At 49.4% G+C, this 21,708-nt stretch overlaps 1 protein-coding gene across 14 annotated transcripts in view; it reads left to right on the top strand.

The window, feature by feature from the left end:
- The window catches only part of SLC8A1 (solute carrier family 8 member A1), a 118,054-nt gene that overhangs the window by 77,314 nt on the left and 19,032 nt on the right, over positions 1-21,708 (top strand). The window lies entirely within an intron of this gene.

The raw sequence follows: 21,708 nt of genomic DNA, 5'->3' as shown, positions 1-21,708 counted from the left end.
TGCCCTGCAACCCCTGCTGCTGGGGAGGGAGGGACAGAGGCAGCGGGAGGAGAAGTGCCAGGGAGCAGGGGTGCATGCAAACCCAGCTCACGGGGCTCAATGGTGAACACGCTGGGGAAGGGTGCATGTCAAACGGGGGCTACCCTGCCCCTGGGGGCTTTCTATTGAATGATACTTGGCAAGTGGCACTGCTCCCTGCATGGATTGTGGGGATCAGAAAGGGATAATAAACAGATGTTTTAATCAAGAGGATGGGCATTCTGTAAGATGACTGATCCTGCATGCTTGTGGGGGGAAAAATGCCCAGGTCTGCCAAGGTGTGAAACACCGACGGGTGCTGCACACTGCCCACAGCCCTGTCTGGAGAGAGGGTGTACCCCTGGGGCAGGAGTGTGGTGCAATGACAGGGACAGCAGCCTCAGTCCGGCTGCTTTTGAGATTAAATGAAGAGCCAAACAGCATGGGTGCGTTAGACAGGGAGAGGGTGTGAGGAAGGACTTGGGAGCGACGGGCAAGGGACGAAGCACTGCCGCACCTGGCATCAACAGCACATTTCCCACTGGTTTCACAGGGGCACAGAAATTTCTGCCTGGTCTCCCCAAGCCTCCTGCATACAATTCTCTATCCTCCCACATAAAAGTCGGGTTGTTAGCAGAAAGCAGACAGAAACAGCTACTCAGGGAAGAAAAAGGGATTTGCAAAGTCTTTTTGCAGGTTTATTGGAGATGGTGAGTGTGGAGGGGATCCATCTCACACATGTTGTCCCCACAACAGATGACCCCGTGCAGGAAGGAAAGGTTTCTATTTAATTGTGCGATGTGAGATTGCTGTTTCATAATGCTGAACAGGCTGAAAACCGAGCAGGGCCAGAGTAAAACGTGCCAGAGCAGAAATGCTGGCACTTTCCCACCCAGGCCCTCCCCCTTGTAAAACAGCAGTATTTTTAGGGTTGGTCATATCATGGAGTTCATTTCATGATGTCTGTCGGATGAGATTGCTGAGACCATCTGCGGTTAGCTGGAGTGATATAAGCGGGATGGAGTTGGGCCCCGTCTGCTTGGAAACCGTGATGAGTGGTGCAACACAAATGGGAGTCCCATGGTTTGACTTTGACGTGGGGAAAGGCATTTGAGTTTTGTTATTTGGGCCAGAAGGCCAAACAGCTTTTGTCATCTGCTGGTCTGTTGGACTGGTGTGTGTTTAAACGGGAAGGTAAGGATATCTTGATTTAGGACGGTGAGGTTGCTTTCATACAAGTGAGAGCTTCAGCCATTTCGGCAAGGATCTGATGAGGGTGTTTGCAGGGGCACTGTGACCCTTATGTTATGAACGTAGAAAGTAAGATTGTAAATGAATTGGTATTTAACCAATAGCATAAGGTATGCTAAATGGATCCTAGGACATAGAGCAATGTGTCATTTTTAATAAAAATGGAAACTACACATTTTGGGTCATAAAGAACATATTTGAGAAATGGGTCTTTGGTGATCTCCCTTCCTTCAGCATCCTGTTCCTTCAGGGCAAGGGGGTTTTGAGGATGGGAGAGGTAACAGAGCCAGTCCAGTCTTGAGTGACAGGGGGGGCATTCTCACTTGTGCTACCAAACGCCCCCAGAGCTGGCAGCAGGCAATGCCACCGCTGCCAGGCTGAGCTGGAGCCAGAGCTGAGCTTCTCAGCATGCAGCCATCCTCCCCGCAGTTGCTTGTGGATGGCCTGCTGGTGACCATAGTCCTCAGCAAGGTGAGACCAGATGTGTCCACAGGTGAGGTGTGGGCTGTGTGTTACTGCTGATTGGGGAGTTAAAGCGAGCAGCTTCCTGGAAACTGTGATGCAGATACGGCTTAACACTCACATCTGCACAACAAGGCCCCATCTGTGTTCCAGGAAATACTTACCTTTAATAAATTTTCATCTTATACCTTTTGACAAAAAAAAAAGAAGAAAAAAAAAGAAATCCCCACTGAACTGCAGTGGAAAAAACTTTTTCCTTCCACTTATAAAATCCGGTAGTTAGAAAGGAGCAGCTCCCAGTCCAGCAGGATTCGTAGCTCACATTGAAGGGGTTTGGGGTGTGTTCAGTGTGTTTTTTTCCAAGTAGATTTTGACTTCCAGATCCAAACTTAATTGTCCTCTTCTGGTGGTCTGAGATTTGGGAAACAATAGAGCCAGACCACTAATAATTGCCTATGCTTTTAAAGACCCCGTCTTCCTCTGAGAATCACAAGTGGCGGGGGGAAACATGTGACTTGTTTTTCAGAGCTTCGTCTGGCTGCGTTTCATGGAGCAGGAGAGATAAGGAGTCCTGTAGCACCTCTGTTTTTAAGCATGAGCTCAGTGCTGGGTTTCACACCTCCATATCAGTGAGTTTCTGCCTGTGCAGTGCCTTACCTATCTGGGAAGAGGCACATGGCATTTCTGCCCGGAGTGCCAGCACTCAGCCCTGTAGGTGTTGAGAGAAAGGCAGCTGGGACCGTGTCTGTTTGGCTTCGACCCAGCAGGACATCACTTTTCCAGCATGCTCCAAGCAGATCTAGACATCCTGATGCGCAAGCGGCCCTCCCCGTGCCACCAGCTGGCTGGGACATTTCAGCTGGCACCTACCAAGGCTGCTCAATCAAATCCAACACAGCTAAGCCATTTCTGCCTCACGGCCAGTTTGGCCCCATCGGGTCTCCCTTCCCTAAAGCTGCTGAGTGATTTTGGTGCATGAGCCCAAACAGCTGCTGCTTCCAGAAATGTGTTTTGTCAGTGACAAAACAAACCTGAGAGGCAGTGCATATACCAGTTTGTTAGATTAGCAAAGCACCCGAGGCACAGAGGAGACACCACATGCATGTTCAGGTGGTTTTGCTGGGAAACATCCCACTGAGCCTGGCAGCCCAGTTGCTCCAAGGCAGCTCCTGGGGAACTGGTCCACCAACGCTTGGAGACACCTACTCATTTGTGTGGATCAAAATATAGCCCAAAGCTGGCATGACGTGGAAAGAGGTGGAAGATCAGCACCACAGGGACGTTGGAGATGAGTAACAGATACAGGGACGCTTGTGTCCAATCAGTTTCTGAGTCAAATCAAGCTTGAAGGGTTCACAGGCAGGGGGTGTAGGGCGGCGCATGGTCAGACTGTTTTTGGAAGCTAAAAATAGCAGGAGAGTGGAGTCAGTCCTTGGTTAATCTGGGTTTGTTAAGGCCAGACGTCCAGATCCAGTTCAGTACTTTCATTGAAAAGGCTGTATTTACAGAGCTGCCGAACTGGCCCATTGCCCACTGGGGTTACACTGGCCACTGGGCACTGGGCCAGTTTGACTGGGTGACTTCAGCATCCTCCACCAAAGGCTGCACTGAAATGTTGGCCTGGCTCGTTCTCCTGAGACCTCATATGGTGGGTCACGAGCAGAGCTGGGATTTCTCTGCTGAATATCCCAGCCCCAGGCTCACGAATGTCCACTTCTGTCCTCAGGAAACCCAGTCACATTGGACTTGCCCAGAAATTTCCTCTTTTGGTCAGCACTTCCCATCTTCTGTCTTGACCCATCAGCAAACCTTTAAAAGGTGAATTGAACAGGTTTGCCTGTTTTTGAGAGATTCAGGAAGGAAAACCAGCCATTCTGCATGTGCTGGCATGAATGAGGCTCGGTTTGTGATTTGGCTGATTGGTGAGACTTGGTTTGCCCATGGCTGACTGATGTCTCAAGTGAATTATGTGGAGGCTGGAGTAGCTCAACCCTCTATTAGACACCTGAAAACTCACACAGGAGTGAGACATCAGGCATGACCCTGTGCAGAAAAAGCTGCATGTGGAGTTTGCACATAGTTAGCAGCAGAAAGCCTGCTGGCAGGCCATAACTTTCTGATGTCTAATAGGCACACTATGCCAAAATGCATTTTTGAACATGGCTAAAAATGTCCAAGCAGTCACGGACTTCCCAAAGAGAGGGAGGGGCAGGAGGCAGGGCAGGGAAATGAGTGTGCATTGGTGATTCCGTAAGCCTCACCCTCCCAGGAAGCAGACTACGATCACCCCTGGGACACCCCATGGTCCCCCAGCTCAGTGGTGCAGATCCTGGAGCATCGTCTCCTCTGAGGGTGCAGGGGCACAGCCGTGCTGATAAAAGGTGCTGCAGCAGATGCTGGCTGTGTGTCTGATATCTCCCAGCATTGGCAAAAGCCATCTTTCCTGACTTTGCCCCACCTCCCACTGCCATAGCAGAAAGGAGTTTGTTCCCGCAGTGCCAAGCAACAGCAAGAGAGGTGTAAATCACTGCTAGATTATTTCTTTCTGGCAAGAAAACTTTTAAAACACCTATCCAAAAAGTAGCTGGCTTTGTAAGGGGCACATGCGTCACTCCAACAGCCTCTGCAGTTTGACAGACAGGCCCAGTTACCCCCTTGAAACCACTGCAATTCACTGCCCATTTGGTGACGGGCACCCACCTTTATCCTCAAGTAGCTCTCTGCAGCCGTGGTTCCCTTTTCCATGTCCGTCCAAGGGCACAGCACTTTGTGAGCTGCCCAGGTTTTCATATGGCATCTTTTGAAAGCCACATGCAGATTTTAGAAAGAACTGAAGTGCAAAGCAAAGACAGGAAAACCGTTGGGTCAGGAGGAGAAGCTGCTGGTGCTCCCACAGAGCCCGCTGCTGGTGAACTGCCCATCCCCGGGTGGGAAAGCAAGTTTCTCAGGAATGTTTGGCTTACCAATAGCCTGAATGGTGTCCCCTGGAGATATCTGTCTGTCCAGTGATGGAGGGGGTTGCTGAGAGCAAGTCCATCAGTTTCGGTAGGGCTAGGATGAGTCCTGTGCCTCTCTGCCTCCAGCCTCTGCTTGCAGATGTGAGCTTTGGAATGCTGGTATCTACTTGACAGTAACAAGCATGGGTAGCACAGAGCATCACACCACTTTCCTAGAACAAATTATCACTGCCTGGGAGAGGGAACCAGCGGAGAGCCGATGGGCAGGGCAGGGTGTCCTGATGGCTGTGGGCTGGCAGCTTGGCTTGCCTGGGAAAAGCCCAGGCCGTCTGAGCGGTGATTTACATCACTTCTGATGCTGTGACAGGAGATTGCCGGCTCCAAACTGCAAGAGAGATTACATTGTTTGCCCACAGTCAGCTGATTAAAATGGTATTTTCCGCACGTTAGTGCAGTGATTAGTGATGAAATGCAAATCATATGCAAATTGGTGCAAATGACTGGTGTGCACAGCCAGCTCCAAAGTTGGGCACTTTCATTTCCTCTGAGGCATTTGGGCTCTTTTAGTATCCACATGGAGGAACAGGATGAACCCACTTGTGATCTGAGCACATAGCTGAAGCAAACAGTGCGGAGAGAGTGGGAAAAATCAGCCACTGCCTGGATGCACTTAGTGAGCGGCATCTGTTTTGGTTGCATCGATACACAGAATCCAGCTTATGCAAAGATCTTTATTAAATAAACAGCTACAAACCACACAAACAAGCCTTCCACATACCTCGCTTCCCAGACTTGTTTCTCTTGTTTACCAGGGCCTGTCTGGAGTTCTGTTTGTGGAATAGCCTGTCACATTGCAAATCAAAATGCCATAATGGTTGCTGGATATAGTAACAAAATGAGAGTGGGAAAAATCAGCCACTGCCTGGATGCACTTAGTGAGCGGCATCTGTTTTGGTTGCAACAGAATACAGAATCCAGCTTATGCAAAGATCTTTATTAAATAAACAACCACACAACCAAGCCTTCCACATACCTCGCTTCCCAGACTTGTTTCTCTTGTTTACCAGGCCTGTCTGGGATTTCTGTTTGTGGAATAGCCTGTCACATTGCAAATCAAAATGCCATAATGGTTGCTGGATATAGTAACAAAATATGCTTCTCTAAGTATCAGATTTGGAAAGGTCTATAAACACAATGAAAGCAACAAAACAAATTCCCAAACCCTTGCCACAAAGAATAATTGCAGATACGTATACATACATATGCATGCATATTTTTAACTTGGCTTCTGTTCTTCTTTGGCTTGCAGACCCAGAGCACAGTCTGAAATTCAGTGAGGCTGTGTTTCCTCACTTCCAGGCAGCTTTGTGGAGATGGTAGGGCCAAGATAAATAAATAAATAAGGACTCGCAGAGTGAAATATTGTATTTAATAAGGCTGACGAGTCCTCCTGAAACCCAGTTGTGAAAACTTTAAAAAGTGTCTGTTTCCTGTAGCTATCAACATGCTAGAAAAAGGGAAGCCCTACGGGCCGGTCAAATTTTTCCCAATGGCTGCAGTGACTTTCGCAGCTGATCTTGATTTGCCTGGATATTGCTCATTTTCCTAGTGCTCATAACAGCCCTGGAATAGAAATCCTGGCTCCCCTGGCACTGGGTGCATCCCCATGGGGTGCTGGCGGGTGAAGGGTGCCAGCCCAAAAATTATTCATCCCAATTAGCTCTTGGCTTCCCCTGCAGTTTGAGGAAATGAGGCTGGATTCATGAATAATAGAGTGAATACAGGAGGCCTAATAAAGGACAAAATTCATGGTGAATAGAACTCTGTCACGTCAGCAAACAGGTCTGTGCTGCTTGCGGCGTTACCCTCCCTTCCTGACACACCATGTTTTCAGGGTTTGTGCATGCCCATCAGCTGGAAAACAAACCCTTACCTGTGGCTGGCTGATGATCGCAAACAGGAGTAGCAGAAGGGAAACAGGGCTGCTCTGGACTTCAAAAGGCAAAAACAACACAAGCCAGCATCGAGGCTGCAAGGGTCTGAGGCTGCTGCAGCTCTGCATGTCTCTAGGCTGTGCATGTGTGTGCGTGTGCTAGTGCCTATTAAATATACATGGCCCTGCTATTTGTGGGACACCATATGTGTACCAGGGAAGTAACCAGGCTGACGTGTGACTTGCTCTGCCTCTTAGGAAACACAGAGGAATCGGTGCCTATACCTAGATCTTGTGTAAATTGGGTGTAAATCTGTATTATCTTCAGCTTTCAAACCAGCCTCCCTCTGATTTTTTTTTTATGGCACAGCTCTTCCAGCTGGGAAACAACAGCATTTTCTGGGCCCAGGAAAAGCTGTGGTCTTCCCTCATGCCTGAGCGTGCTGCCTAACCCCAGGACGTGGTGCAGGGTCCTCTTTGCTCTTCAGCTGGAGTTTTTGTTCACTGCCTTTCTGGCAGGGCCCATTGCACGTAAATTGTCATCCACTTGGAATAAACCTTGGGCATTTTTATCTGGGTTTCTAGGAGCTTGGAAGCACACTTTTCTGCCTATCTGCTAGGATTTTGACATGAAGCTGTTTATTTGAGGTGTAGAAATGGAAATCTCATCTTCACAAGTCACCCTGGAATTTTCCTCCAAAGATCAGTAAAAGCAATCATTAATATGGGGCATCGTTTATAGCTCTGTGCAGAATAATCCTCCAGGCAGCTATGAATTGGAAAACAATAAAGACCATTACTAGAGGGTGGTTTTTTGTAAAAAAAATGCATGTTCTTTGATACATTGTATAGCTCTCAGAAAAGGAGACAGCAAATTAAAAATCTCTCAGCAAATGCATGCAGCACCATTCCAAATTCCTAAGCTTTTTTTTTTCTTTTTCCACGCCCTGACATCTTCCCTGAGTAGTGCCAATAAAATTAGAGACTTTGGCTAATGTGCTCTGCAAAAGTTCCTCTGGGGAAACAGCAACTGTAAATAAATGTTCACCTCTGCAGACAGTTCCAAGGCTGCAGCAGCTGTGCCCGGGCACCTTGGCTCAGCCAAACATATGAGCCCTGTGCCCATTGAGCTAGGACTCACCCTGGCTCTCCCGGTGCTGCCGCCCTCTGAGCACCTCTGGAGGCTCATTCACCGCTTGCTGCCTAGATTTTCCCAATTCATTTTGAAATGCAGTCGAAATGTGCTGCGAAGTGCAGGGGGGCAAATTTGACTTTATTGTGTGGCCTCACGGCCCTTCTGTCCAGATTTGGTCCGGATCCCCACGCATTTTGCTGCACATGGTGGTACCATCAGCCGAGTCTTTGGGACTGTGCTCTCATGGGTGTTCCTCTTGCAGCTTCTGGCCAGTCAGGCTCAGGCTGGAGACTGCAGGCGCATAGCCAGAAACCCTGACCATGCTTAAGCCCTGCTACAGCTGTTGTGGTTAGGGTTTCAATTGACCTTAAACACCTAAATAGCTTTAAAAATGTGAGCTCTGGTGAGAGAATAGACTAGCAACTGTGTGTGGCTACTAGGGGATCCCTACCTGCCTTTAATAAACGAATATGCTCATGGTCAGTTCGGCATCCTGATAGTCAGTCAAAAAATAGATACCATTATGAGATGGTGTGAATTGGTGTGATGAATGACAGCAGTGGGGGCTGCATCACGGAGCATTTGGAAGGGCACCTCAGCCTGTTTGAAACAGGCTTTTTGAATGGAGTCTCCTGCTGAGATTCATTCTCTTCTTTGAAAGCACTAATATCCCCACAATAGCACCTATCCATGCTTGAAGGAAAAGCTAATGAGTTTCAGAGAGGAAAAGGGGCAGAATACAAAAGGCAGCCTTTATTTCCTGGCTGGTTGTTTTGGTCAATTTGCTTTCCTCTTACTACACTTTGCTACAGTTTCCTTGAATCCTGACAGACAGTGTCTTTGGAACACTTCTTAAAAGCACCTTTTTTTTCTTAACACTGTAATTACCATCACCAGCATGGCTTTCTGGAGCCAAAGGCAACTGACGCTAGCTTTGTTTCTCTCTCTCTTTCTTCCCCTCCCAGGCTTTGCACTGGGCAGCCCTTGTTCCCTTGGCCTCCCTCTGCTCTCCTTCCACCCAACAGCTCCTAAACCATCCCTGTGGTTCCCACCAGGCCCAGGCTAGGGAGAAACTCCCAAGCACAATACTGAGGTGTGTTTCTACTTTTTTGTGCTTTAAATGCTTGTAAGTCTTCTGGTTTTAAATTGCCCTTCCCAGGAGCAGCAGTTTTTTTCTGTAGCATCACTCCATCTGCAGCCAGCCAACACAGGTTGGAGCACGTTGGAGCATGGTCCTACCAAGCCAAGCGCTTTGGCCCAGAGTTAAACTCCAACCATGTGCCTCTGACTTTCCCCAGCAGCCCTGGCTCACTAAGTCGAGCTCAGGATCAGGGCAGCCAAAAAAGGAGAATCATCCCCCACAGATCCCAGGCTGAGCACGAGGGTGCAGATGTAGATGCCCCAGCAAGCATCATTGCTTACCTAGCACAAGCTGATGAGGAGGGCTACCAAAATTACTGCGGAGAGCCTGTCATCCTCGCAGCAAGCGGGAGTCCATGTGCTCGGAGACATTCATAGCTCAGAGGCCAACAGTAAGGAGGAGGGGAGGCACAGACATGGGATTTCCCAGGCCCTGTGGCTGCTCCTGCCTCAGGCACCCAAGCGAGCCAGCTTCCCTGTCACGGCCAGAGCTCCCAGCTCCCCAGCGGCTCCCAGGCACAGGGAAAGCCCTGCTGGGGGCACAGCCTGTGCGGCACTGGGAGAGGATGGAGCATTTCCAGAGCAGATGAAATCTTCCAAGACCTTGAGCTGCCAGTTCGAAGAAGCCTACGCATTTTGCAAGTTTTTAGAGTCTTAGAACTTGGTCTAATTTAAGCAAATTTTTATGGGATTGGCACATCCTAAGCACTGGAGAGATCCTTCTGCTAACTTTCATCCTCTGCAGCAAAGCATAAGGAAGACAGAATTACTCAATATGGTGTTTGGGGAAAAAAAAGTTTGCATGGGCAAAGCAGCATATTTTTTTTCCCGAAGCTGAGTCTTCAGCGGCAAAGATGGTGGGGCTTTTTATAACTCTCTCAGCAGTGGCCACTCCGGAGAGTTTCAGTCTGAATGGCTGAAGTCTGGCAAAGTATCAAGCAACTGAAACAGACTCTAAAACGGTGGAAAGTCATGGGCAAGTTTAACGACAGGCGCTTTGGCATGCTCTGCCTTTAAGTCAAAGCCCTGAGGCATCGGGGATCCGGATAAGCATGTGTAAGATGAGGATCAGCTGGAGAAACGGTGTCTGGGAACTTTTCCCTCTTGTTGTCTGAACTAAGGATTGCAAAGGGGTGGAAACCAGCTCCGGGGTTTGTGTGGTAATCGCTGCTTCCACATAACATCAGCAGTTTCCAGCATGACAGCAACACGCAGCTGGACCTGGGGTAGCCCCTGTGCAGCCCCTGATGTGGGGTGTGCAACCTGTCGGGCTTGAGAGACCCCTGTCTTTGCAAACAATCTGGTGGGCTTTGGCTTCTCACTTTTGTCACAGGAGCAAATTCAGCATGTGTGTGTCCATGGGGCTCTGCAGTAGGATTTTCCATCTGGCATTCTATATATCGGCCAGTCCTCCGAGCTCATAGATGGGGACTGGAGCTGCTGAGCTGGCCACAAAGGGGAGTCATTTTTAGCCTCACATATAGCTGGATTTAGTTTGCTCCCACAGGGAGGTCTCCTCTGATGGCCTGAACACATGAAGACAGGTCTAGGCTGAGAGCACCAAATGCTGTGTCCTGCTGCCACGATTGCCATAAAAGGGGCTGACATGCAGCTGAGGCCTCTGTGGGCAGGGACTTTTCTGTATTGCCATTTTTAAATGCTCCTTGCCATTTTCACCCAGGTGCATGTAAACTGAAACGTGGACTTTTTTCCCGCAGGAAGAGGGGAAGAGCTGCTGGGCAAACTCAAGCCCATCACAGGGATCCTGCCCAGCTTGTAAGGCAGCAAGCTGTCACAAAGCACTCAATTGCTCTTCCATGCTCACGTTTGTCTTGGCCACACGGTTCCTCTTATTTTAGGTTTGTCTAAACAATCTCCTTGGTAACTGGAGACAGAAGCAGATTTTTTTCATCCTCCTCGTAGGGTTGGTTTCTTGCCTATCTCGGCACTGGGAGGGATCCTTAGCAAATATGCATTTGCTTTTGTGCTCCCACCACAGGCTTTAACACCATGTGTCACTGGGGAGACCTGGTGTCACTTTCAGAGGGTTTTTATACACAGAGTTTCAGTTGAGAGGGCCGTATTTCACAGTTTAATTTATTTGGCAGTAAACAGATGGCATGTCAGTCACGCAGTCTGAACGGTGGCTTTTGAAATTGCCCACGTGCTCCCGACCTTGAGTGTGTCCAGCAGCAGGGAAACCCCACCGGAGTGGCCCTTGTCGGGATGCTGCAACCAACAAAGTGGCAAAACCCTTCAGCAGGGACAGGGAACAGCTCCTTGCTGCGGCAGCACCCTCCACCCAGGTACCACAGCCCCACACATCTTCTAGTGCCCGCCTCTGCCAGGACACAGCAGCCCAAGGACATTAGGGTCCTCTAGTCTTCTTGGGGCAGTGTCAGAAAGGTCTCTGTGAGGGGATGGGCATTAATTGCTAGCAGCTCCTAAAGACCTGGAGGTGTTTGAAAAGGCAGGGAAAAAATCCCATCTCAGCTCTCAGCTGGCACGCTTTTTTCCTCTGCCCTGTGGAGAAGCAATTTTTTGGAAAGGAAGGGGGAAAGAAAAAAATAAAATTAAAACAGCTCCCAAACTGTCTGAAGGCTTGGCTGTGTTTCCAGCCAGGGGAGGTAAAATCAGCTCCTGCGATTACTCCCTCTTTCTGAAAACAAATGGTGTCCAGAGACACAAATTTCAGAGGCAGACCAGCTTTCCCCATTGCTCTGCTGTGTTCGGAGCCAAGCCCTGGGGCCAAGTTTGTCCCCTCCCTGTAATGTCTTGCTGGGCACGGGGCAGAGAGGAACCCTGCTGTTGGCACTCAATCCGAGCACATTCTCTTTCTTGACCACAGCCATCCCCAAAGATGGAAACGGCAGTGTGAAAATACCAAGCAGCACCTTTAGTGCAGAACTTAGAGTTGAGATTTTTGGGGTCATTTGTTGACTTAGTGCTCCAAACATTGTCACTGTTTAAGGCAGCATTGCCATAGCAGCAGCCCCTCTCTGGGGGTGGCTGGGGAGTACTTTACAGGGCCTGTTCTGAGTTTGCTGGCCTTATCCCTGGGTAGCTCTGCATTGCCTCCCTCGTAGGGCTTGCCTTGTGGCATAGCGACGGCATTGCATGGTACTGGGGTGTAGCTCACGGCTTGGGTTATGGTCTTCAGAAATTAGCATCCCTGATGCTTCAAGCCTGTATAATGACAGGATTTCATATGCTAGTATCTAGAGACTTCATGTCTTTCATACAGTCAGGTAACCCCCGATACTGGTCCAGCATGGGTGACTTGCCAAAGGGAGTCTGGACCAGGAGTGAACTCTGCAGCCAGTCATTTAAATTGCTCAAATGTGAGCATTGCACTTGAACCTCCCTTGACAGGAGATTACTTACAACTTCTTCTAATAAAAGTTCAGTGTGACACTTAGCAACAAGCTCATAAAAGATCAAAAGGCTTTTCCATAGCTTAGGAGTTTATTAGCATCAGCAGGGCTCCAGCAGGGAGAGCAGGTAGGATGTTTGCTGTGTGCTGCACTTGCAAATACAGATCACATCTGCACACATGCACACATTGCGTGTTGAGGCAGGTGTCATTTTCTTCAGCAGTGTGACTGCAACTTCTGTGCATGTGTGTGTGCATGCACACGTATTTTGCTAAGTTGGCACAGAAGCTGTTGAGAGCATGCCGGTGTGAGTAGTGCAGCACAAAATTATTCAGTCACAGGTACTTTCTGAGTCTTGAATTCAGTCACTTGCATCACTAGGCAAAGGATGATAAACGTAGTGATGGTGAAGTGCTTATTTCTGCAATAACCATCAGGAGGCCTTGAGCCTGCATTTGGGTCACCACTCCAAGAGTTTTGGGGGAGTCTCTTGAAAAGAGGGGGCTGATCTTTGGGGCCAGCCAGCAAATAACAGGCATCAGATGCATCCCTGACTGAGCATGGAGTTAAAATGAAGCTGGATACTGCTCCTGAAAGGGAGCCTGCACATTCGATATTGATGTTTGCCCTTTGAATTTCTGTGGCATGCCCTCTGCTGTTGCTAAGCATCCCCTCGTCCTCTCCTTCTTTTCCCGTGTACAGCTGCTTTGCCAGCAGCAGGGCTACCTGTCAGCAGCCCTGACAGAGTGGCAGGGCACAATCAAGACCCCTTGTCCAGTCTTCCCAAACAACAAGGGAAATTCTCCCTTGCCCTGAAACCCAGGCAAGCAGGATTTGAAATGTGGCTTACCTGGGAGGGAAGCACAGCTATGATTAATACAAAATCTTGCTGCAGTGGTGGCACTGGAGCAGTTGATGCACAGCAGATGTATTTTGGGCTTCCTTGAATCCTGATTCCTGATGCTGAAGCCATGCTGTTAGATATAGACCTATTATTTCTCATCGTCCCCACTGTTTTGTTTAGTCAGCTTTAACTCAGCAAAGTTTGCTAAGTGATTTACAGGGCTGCAGAAATGTCCTCTCTGCTGGCAGTTGCTCATTGAAATTCATTTTTGGGCAGTGCCAAAGCCATTTCAATAAGAGTGATGTCTCCTGTTTGAGGAGCATTGTCATGGCAACTATGCCAGGTGCACACAGGGAAGAGCAACTTGTATTTATTTGAAAGGTTAGAGCAATTGTTGTTGTAAGGGGGGACCTGGCTCTAAAGAAAAGCTGCATGCGTATTTGGGTGCATAGAGAAGCAAGAAGCACTTGTATGAGTTTCCAGTTGCTTTCCTTGGGGAAAATGCATACGAGGACAATCAGGGAGAGGGATGGGGGTTTGACCCAGAGGTCCTCTCCCACCCAAACCCCTTCATGATTTTATTCCTCACCATGCTTGTTTTCCACTTCCAGTTTTCCAGTGGGGATTTCAAATCCAGCCTTGACCCTTTCTTGGCTCAGCACACGTCTCTTCCTTGCAACATGCCACCCCCATCACCAAGCTCCCCGTGAACCAGGGCAAATGTCACCGATGGAGCATGATGAAACATTGGAGCTGAGTTTCTGTCCCCTTTGTTACCTGCCTGCATTACCCACAGACCTGACTGACCAGCCAGGCATGAGGAGAAAATCCCAGAAAGGCAGAATGGGGGGAAATGTCAGATTTTGGCTCTGAACCGTGCAGGCTTATAAATGGGATTTGCAGGGTTTTGTACTGAGCACGGATGTTGGGCTGGGCTGAGCCCTGGGCAGTCAATCCTTTGCTTGCAGCACAGGCTGAATTTTTAGGGACTAATGGCAGTTTTTAGCTGGCATGGGCAGGGTTGTACAAAGCCAGGGGAGAAGTTATTTCTGCTCTGTCAGCTTTCCCAGGCACCTTAAGCAATTGCTGCTGGGGGTGTTCTTGATCAAAATCACATCGAATATGTTTCCCCTCCTAGTCATTGTCACATGTATTGCACTGTTTGTGCGTGCTGTCCTTGGAGATCCAGATACTGATCTAGATGGAGTGTCTCCTGTTTGATCCCCCAGTGATCTTGCCTCCAGCAGGCACTCTGGGAGCTTTAAGGACTGTGGATCACCATCACTAGACATGCATGGCAATGGGATTGGGAAGGAACAGCAAAGCACTCCTTTGTCCCAGTGTTACCACATCCAGAGCCACAGGAGGAGGAAGGCAGAGGCCACACCTTCAGCTGTCCTGGGTCAGCAAAACATTTAAGCATAACCAAGGGCTGAGGCCCTGTTTGGGGCAGATCGACAAAGTGCCATGCATCTTTGCCTAGCTGGCCCCTTGCAAAATGTGACATTGGCAGACAAACGAAGAATCGCGTTAGCCAGAGTGCAAAATTCAGTCAGCTCAGAGCAAACATCGAGGATTCCCCAGAAAACCATTTCTGGTCTGACAAATCCTGCCCAATATGGTCCTCCTAAGAAGGGAGTCAAGTAGCATTCAGTCTAGCATGTGTAATCATCTTACCTGGCAATCGTCGCTCCTGAAAAGTGTTTTCTGAGGCACTGAGCATCAGCTGTGCCTGTCATCTCCCAGCTATTTGAGCAGCAACAGTCCTCCTGTCTCTGCAAACCACCTCCTATGTCTTGTATCTCCGCAAGGCCAAGGAAGAGCAGGCTGGATCCTTTTCCAGGATTTTCCTGGTAGTGATGCTCTGGAGCCAGCCAGCATTATGTATTTGAGCCGTATGTTGTCATTTAAACTCAATGCATCCTGAGGCCAGGGGAGCAGTTGGTTTATGCAGCCATAGAAATGACAACACAGCTCTGTGGTCTTACAAAGATTGATTCAGCAAGCCTTGGAGAAAGAGGTGGAGGGCAACCAAGAAAATAAGAGCAGCCAGATGAATTTTGGCTCCAAAGGTGGGGGGAGGATAGAGGGACCAGTTCCCCCTCCCTTTGTTTGCAGTGCCCAGGCTAGTGTGCTCGATCACAGTTTTGGTAGGCATTGGACTGTGCAGTCCCATGCAGATCTGGGCTGCTGGACCAGCAAACCAAGCTGCCACATCAGATCAGCTCACATCCACGCTTCCCAAAGCATGCATCAGGCTTAGCCTCAGTTGCCCTCCATGATATGTTTGCAACATGCTTCAGGCAAAATTTTCATTAAGTACAGACATTTCATGTCAGCAAGGCTTGGTTCTGCAAAGGACCCTGCATGGGTGACTCATGGGACATCTTACAAAGATAGGATCCCATCAGCAGGGACAGAAACCCTAATCTCTCATCTGTCAGAGACCACTGGGTAACAGCTAAAATCATGTGTGACACAAGGTTGTTCATATAATCTGGCCCATTTCTGCACATCTTCTGTCCCTCAGGAAGGTGCGTCCCTGCGCTGGCTGAGCAGGCATCGTGTTGCCCTCTCGCATGTCCCCTGCCAGGCACACATCCCCTGCGGCTGGGACAAACACCTCCACCACAGACCTGGGCATCTCACTGTGTGCGAGGCTGTCACCTCCTCACCATCAGGTGCAATTTTGTTGTCAACTGGTGGAAGAAAAGCCTGATCTGCTCCTTTTCCTTCCCAGCAGCAAGACAATTTCCCCCCTCAAGTAGCTGTCAGAAATTTGAGCAATGAAGCTGCTAAGTGCATAAAAGCACTCCCTGGTGCCCCGGTCAGAAGAGTTGTGTGCTGCAGAGACAGACACGGGAGCAGCTAGGTCTCTTTGTGTCTCTAACAGCATGGACAGGGCCTCAAGCCCCTGCAGCCTCCGGGGAAGCTCACCAAGCAGATAAGGACAGCCAGGGAGATGGAGAGCAAAGCGTAGTGAAGAGCTGCCTCGCTCTTGGTGGTTGGCTCCAGCCGTGCCCTGGGGTCTGGCCCAGGCTCCTCCCTGTGGCCACAGCCAGTTTGCATGGCCCTGGCCACTGGCTCTGGTGCTGCCCAGCCGTGATGATTTGGGAGCTTTGTCTCCCACGGCACCTGGTCCCCTACAGCAGCCCACCTCCCCCTCTGCACAGGCACTGCCTGGTGCCCAGCGCTCACATGAGCTGTGCAAGGCAGGGAGTCTCCCAAGCCATGTGCCCATCTCTCATGGCAAGCTTTAACTCCAGCTAATTAAGTGACTGGCTGACAAGCAGGTGTATGAGAAATCAATGTGGCAGCTTTCTGCAGGAGTCTGAGAATGCGTGCTGGAATGGGCAGCACCAATGGATGTGGCTTTGAAATGTCACCTCCAGAACATGCATGCCTTGTGGCAATTCTCTCAACGCCATCACTCACCCTCTGGGTGGGAAGTGCTTGGCTGTTCAGGGATCAGGGCTGGCAGCACCAGGCTTAGGCAACAGGACTCCACTCCCAACTGCCTACCCTGGATGTTGTAACTATGAATCTGCAGTTGAAATTCCTCCAAGCTATTATCTCCTGGGTGATCAGTGGAAGCTGGATGAGTGACAAGCTGCATAAGCACATTGTTCCCTCTGTTGATTCAGGAATAAGTGTCTGTCCGTCCAGGCAGCGACAGCATGCCATGTTCTCGTGGGCAAGCTAGTTACTGACTGCTATAGCGGTTGGTTGGTTGTGTGTTTAGAGATGATAATTTTCCTGGCTCACTGGAGACAGCATTACGGTCTATGTGCAGTATTACTTAGCTATTCCAGCTCCAGCTTGTGGGTGATCTGGGCACAATGATGCTTTCTTAGCTGCAAGATCTCTGATCTACGTGCACAGCAGGGTTGAGGTGGGCAAGGTCTCTGGACTGGAAGGTCTCTGGATTAGAAGGTCTCTGGTCCAACCTCTTCTCAGAGGGCCAACATCAAAGCTAAAGCAAGTTGCTCAGGTGAGCTTTGAACATCTCCAAGGATGGAGGTAGCTGGCCTCATTCTCTCACTCGAAAAAAAAAGAAAATAAAGCAGTGTTAAAAAGGCATGACTACAGTTCTGAAAGAGAGCTAAGAGATGCGTTGCACAGCAATGAAAACCACCTTTAGCCATGCTGAATCTGAGCAGCAGTAGGAAGTGAGTGCTGGACTTAACACATCTCTGCTCCTGGAGATCTGGCCCTGTCAAGAAGTGCCCTGGAGAATGTCCCCTGTCCCCCTGCATGTCCTGTCTGGATCTCTCTGGAGCTGATTGCTGATGCCCTGGAAACAGCAAGCTCCCTTGGTCCTTGCAGTGCTGGTCGCTTTTCTGAGTCATGAGAGGGGTTTCTGCCATTTCATGTAACTAAGCAGTACAGTGTAGATTGGGAATGGCAGGATTTTTGTGAGTATATCGAGGATTTCCACTGGTGTGCCGTGACTATGCAGATATTCAGGTTTGAAATGAATGCAAAGGTCCATGTAGGTTGTCACCAGTCATTCCTGGTGCCATCCGATCCCACAAGAGAGAAAAGGCTAGTGGAGATAGGAGAGTTGGGAGTCCCAGCTCCTTACACCTCTGCCCAGTGCTAAGCCCATCTTCTCATGTGGCCTTCGAAAAAAAAATACTTGTAGAGGAATATTCCCCTGTTGGTCTCTGTTCTGCTCATGTCACCCTGTGCTAGACTGTGCTAGCTCATTACATATGTACCTGTCCCTGCACATGCATGAGATTGCTCACAGGGTGCTTTCCCCAGCTGGCATTTTTCTCTAAGCATTAGCTCTCTTCTTGCCCTGCCTTTGCCATTGTACAAAGCCAGTTTGCTTGCCCATTGACAGGGGACATTCATCCCTGTCCTGCTAGTGCCATGTCCCTGCTGGGGTCACTTGCCGGCAGCCATGTGGGTGCTCTCTCTTGCCCTTTCCAGAGGTGTGCCCAGAAAACACAGGTGGGCTGGCATGCTTGTGCCAAGTGCGCATCACCTCCTAAGAGCAGCTATTTGCTGTCCATGGCACTGAGTTGGCATTAGCAATTACATTGCTCTCCCTGGCACATGGGATACTGCAAATGCCGAAAGCTTACCCAAGCTCAAAGGCAAATGGGAGAAATCTGCAGAGCATAGCTAAATACATAGAAACCTGGTCTGGCTAGGAAACCCCTGAGACACAAATATCTGGGGGCTGGGAGAGCATCAGTTGGAAATACTGTCTATATGCCCATCCTGCTCTTATATCCTCCCATTCCAAGGTGCTCTTGTCAGTTGTCAGAAGAAGAGGCTGGGCTGGATGGCCATTGAGTCCGATTGGGTACAGCAGTTCTTCCCTTGGTGCGCCATCCTTAGAGCATCACCAGCCAAGAGGACTTTTCCATGGGCTATTTTAACTAAGGGTTGTGGGGGAATGCTCTGTTAAGACCTTTACAGTTCAAATGAAATAACATGGTTTGAAACGAATACTAAATCCTGATGGAGAGCATTGGGCTTGGAGCAAGGGCAGAGATTTGTATGCCGTGTTCACGAAGATATCACCCGTCTCTTGTTGCTGCTGGGCGTCAGCAAGAGGAGAAGAGCTGGAGCTGCAATTCTGCAAGATTTGTTTTATTCTTTGGTTTCTGGTACATGGAAATGAGATGAAACTCATTCCCTCAGCAATTGCCTTGGCTACAGACTCGGGGAAGAGCACTTTCTGGTACAGAAATGCAGACAGTTGGATGCACCATGGATGCCCTCAGCCTTCATGCCAGAGCAGGGCTCTTTAGCTCAGGTGAAATGGACTCAACACTTTGCAGAAGGCAAAAGGCAGTGCGATGGAGATCAGGCATGCTCTAAGAGCAGCCTGTCTTATTTTCACATACTTGCTGTTTCTCAAACAGATGTGAACTCAAACACCATTAGGAGAAAATCCTTTTCTCTGGGATTGCAGTCTCATCCCAGGGACAAATTTGCCTCAGCAATTCTTGCTGATTGGAGATTCATTGAGAGAGCGGACTTGCCATTTGTTCCTCCCACCCTTTTCCCAACAACCTTGTACAGCAGAAACAGCAGCAGTGCACATGTCTACCCAACACAGAGCACTTGCTCACACCCTAGAAAGATCACTTGGAAAACTGCATAATAGCAGCACCTGCTGGCAGTGGCACTTTAAGCCCCAAGGCCGCATTATTCAGGGAAGTCCTATTGGTGTTGGGTCTAAGCATCAGGAATAGCTTTTTTAATTGGCACCCAGGTTTCTTTTTGTGAGAGACAATTATTGTGGGGGGCTTTGAGGAATGCCACACACGGCAAGCCAGAGCACACCCATTGGAAGTTTACATCCTTATACCCCTGCTGCCCTCAGAATTGATGAAGGCAGCTTTTAAAATTAACTTTCCTGAGAAAGGCTTTTTTTTCATACATGGGGGCAGGGTGCAGTGTACATTTTAATGGGAGTTGTCAGGAAAATTATTGATTTTGTTAGTAATGTTTTTGGAATTGTGCCATTCTGTTAATTCTGTCAGGTCCTCTTTGATAGCTTGGCTGAGAGTATTTTTGCATCCTTCATTAGTTTTTTAATACACGATAATTTCCCCTAACTCATCAATGCAAAGCAAGATCAGCTGCGTGCTTGGTAACCATTTTTCCTATGTACAAACCTATTGCAGCAATAATTATAAACAGAACAAATTATTACAGATATTCATTATCAAATACAATTACACTGAGCCATGTTGCATTGTTACACTTTTCACAGCCATCGCTTGCTCTTGAGTAAATGGTTTCATTATAAGCATGAAGGGCAAACTTAATACACTTCTGACTCATAGCAAACAGCACAAGAAATTATCCTGGCTGTTCCTCCAAGCACTTGGCGGTGTTTGCTCTGAATGAGAATAAAATGTCGACTCTGCTGCCAAAAACTTGTCAGCTTAACAGAGGGGTTCTGGGTGGCAGCACAGACACGCAAGGAGGGGAGAAAGCCAGAAATTACGGCAGCGTGGCCTGAATTTCGCTCCCCTAGAGTGTGGCTTTCTTCCATGTTTATGGGTTTTCAGTGCTGGGACCTGCCAGGAACCTGCCAGGAATGATCCTCCTTGATGATATATTAGAGCAGCCTCTGGGCTGCTCTGACTTGTGCTGGCTGCCCATGGAAAGCACAGAGCAGCCGGGGATGGGACAAGAGGCATTTCTTCAAAGGACGGGACAGACAGGCTTGGGCAGGGGGAGAGCAACTGGGAAGCTTGTTTAAGCAAGAGCATTCACAGGAGGGCAGTGCCATCAAGCATGGGGAAAAAGCAAACCCAGCCAGGAGGTTGGCAGCAAGCAGAGGGCTGCAGACAGTCACTGCATTGCCTTTTTATTTCTTGTTGTTATTGCCTTCTTATTTCTTGTCTGGGACAAGGTCAGAGCCAGGAGGATGTCCTGTCCCGGCAGCAATGCCACGCGTGCATGACAGTGAGCAGGGCGCTCCGGGTGGGAGCAGGGGCTGCTGGATTTCTACACCCCATCTTGTCTTTGCAAGGACTTTGCACTGTAGGAAAGACCACAGTAGTCCCCCCTCTATGCACTAGCCCCTTGTACCCCAGGGGTTTGGTCACCTTCTGGTGAGCAACTTTCGGCTGGGTGTTTCTGGGCTACTTGCATGAATCCCTGAAAAGAGCTGAAAAACTTCTTCCATGCTAATTTTTTCCCTTGGTAAAGCAATTCATTCACTCAATTTTCACTCTATTGGGTGCCCCAAGGAGCAAATCTCTCTGCTGGTGGCCACAGCCTCCTGTGAGGCTTTCACCCTTTGTGGTGTGTGCTTTGTGGCTGTGCTCTGAGCAGGAGCTCTGCCGTCGGACCTGCCCTGCTGATGCCGTAGGGGCAAATTCAGCAACCCCCAGCCATGTAAGAAGAGAGACTTGCTGCACAACTCTCAAACAGGAGAGAACCAAACCTTCGGGGCTTGGGGAAGGATGTGCTGCTTGCAAAGGAAACGAAAAAGTCAAATCTCACTGTCAGTGAAGCTTTCTTTCACCCTGTCCTAACCAGAAAGACTGTCTTTCCCTTATGTTCCCTCCACAGAAAAAGTCCAGTATCCCTTTCAAGCTTGTAAATTGGAGCCTCCAAAGCCCAAACTGAGCAGCTGATCATGACGTAGTGCATGGATCTGCTGTGCCCGGTGAGACAGAGCCTCTTCCGTGCGCAGGGGCTGGTTTAAGCAGTGCATTGTGCTTTCAGGGGCATGGTCTGTGCTGGTTCCCAGTGCTCGTGCCCCTGGGAGCCTATGCAGTGTGTGCAAGCTGTCAAGGGGCTGTTCTGCACCCTGGATTTTTTGGAAAGGGACGTGCCCCCGGGCCAAGGCAACTCTGGGGGAGGCTAGTCCAGGCTGCGTCATGTCCAGCTGTGGCTTCTGGCCATGCTGGGGAGGATGGCACCCTGCGAGCTGCTGGTGCTCTGACCCTGTGGTCTGTGCTCATCCTGAGGCAAGCTCGGCCCATCAGCTCCTGCCCTTTGCTTTCAGCTGTGCTGCCCCTCCAGCCTGTGCTACCAAACCCACTGTTTTCTGTCTGCAGCCCCCTTCTCCTGCCATTTCCACCCTCCTCCCCCTGTCCCTGTCTCCCCTC

The sequence above is a fragment of the Aptenodytes forsteri genome, unplaced genomic scaffold (assembly GCF_000699145.1).
Source record: "Aptenodytes forsteri isolate BGI_AS27 unplaced genomic scaffold, ASM69914v1 Scaffold272, whole genome shotgun sequence".
NCBI classification, from domain to species: Eukaryota; Metazoa; Chordata; class Aves; order Sphenisciformes; family Spheniscidae; genus Aptenodytes; species Aptenodytes forsteri.
Note: the sequence above shows the minus strand (reverse complement) of the source record. Positions and strands in the feature narration are given on the sequence as shown.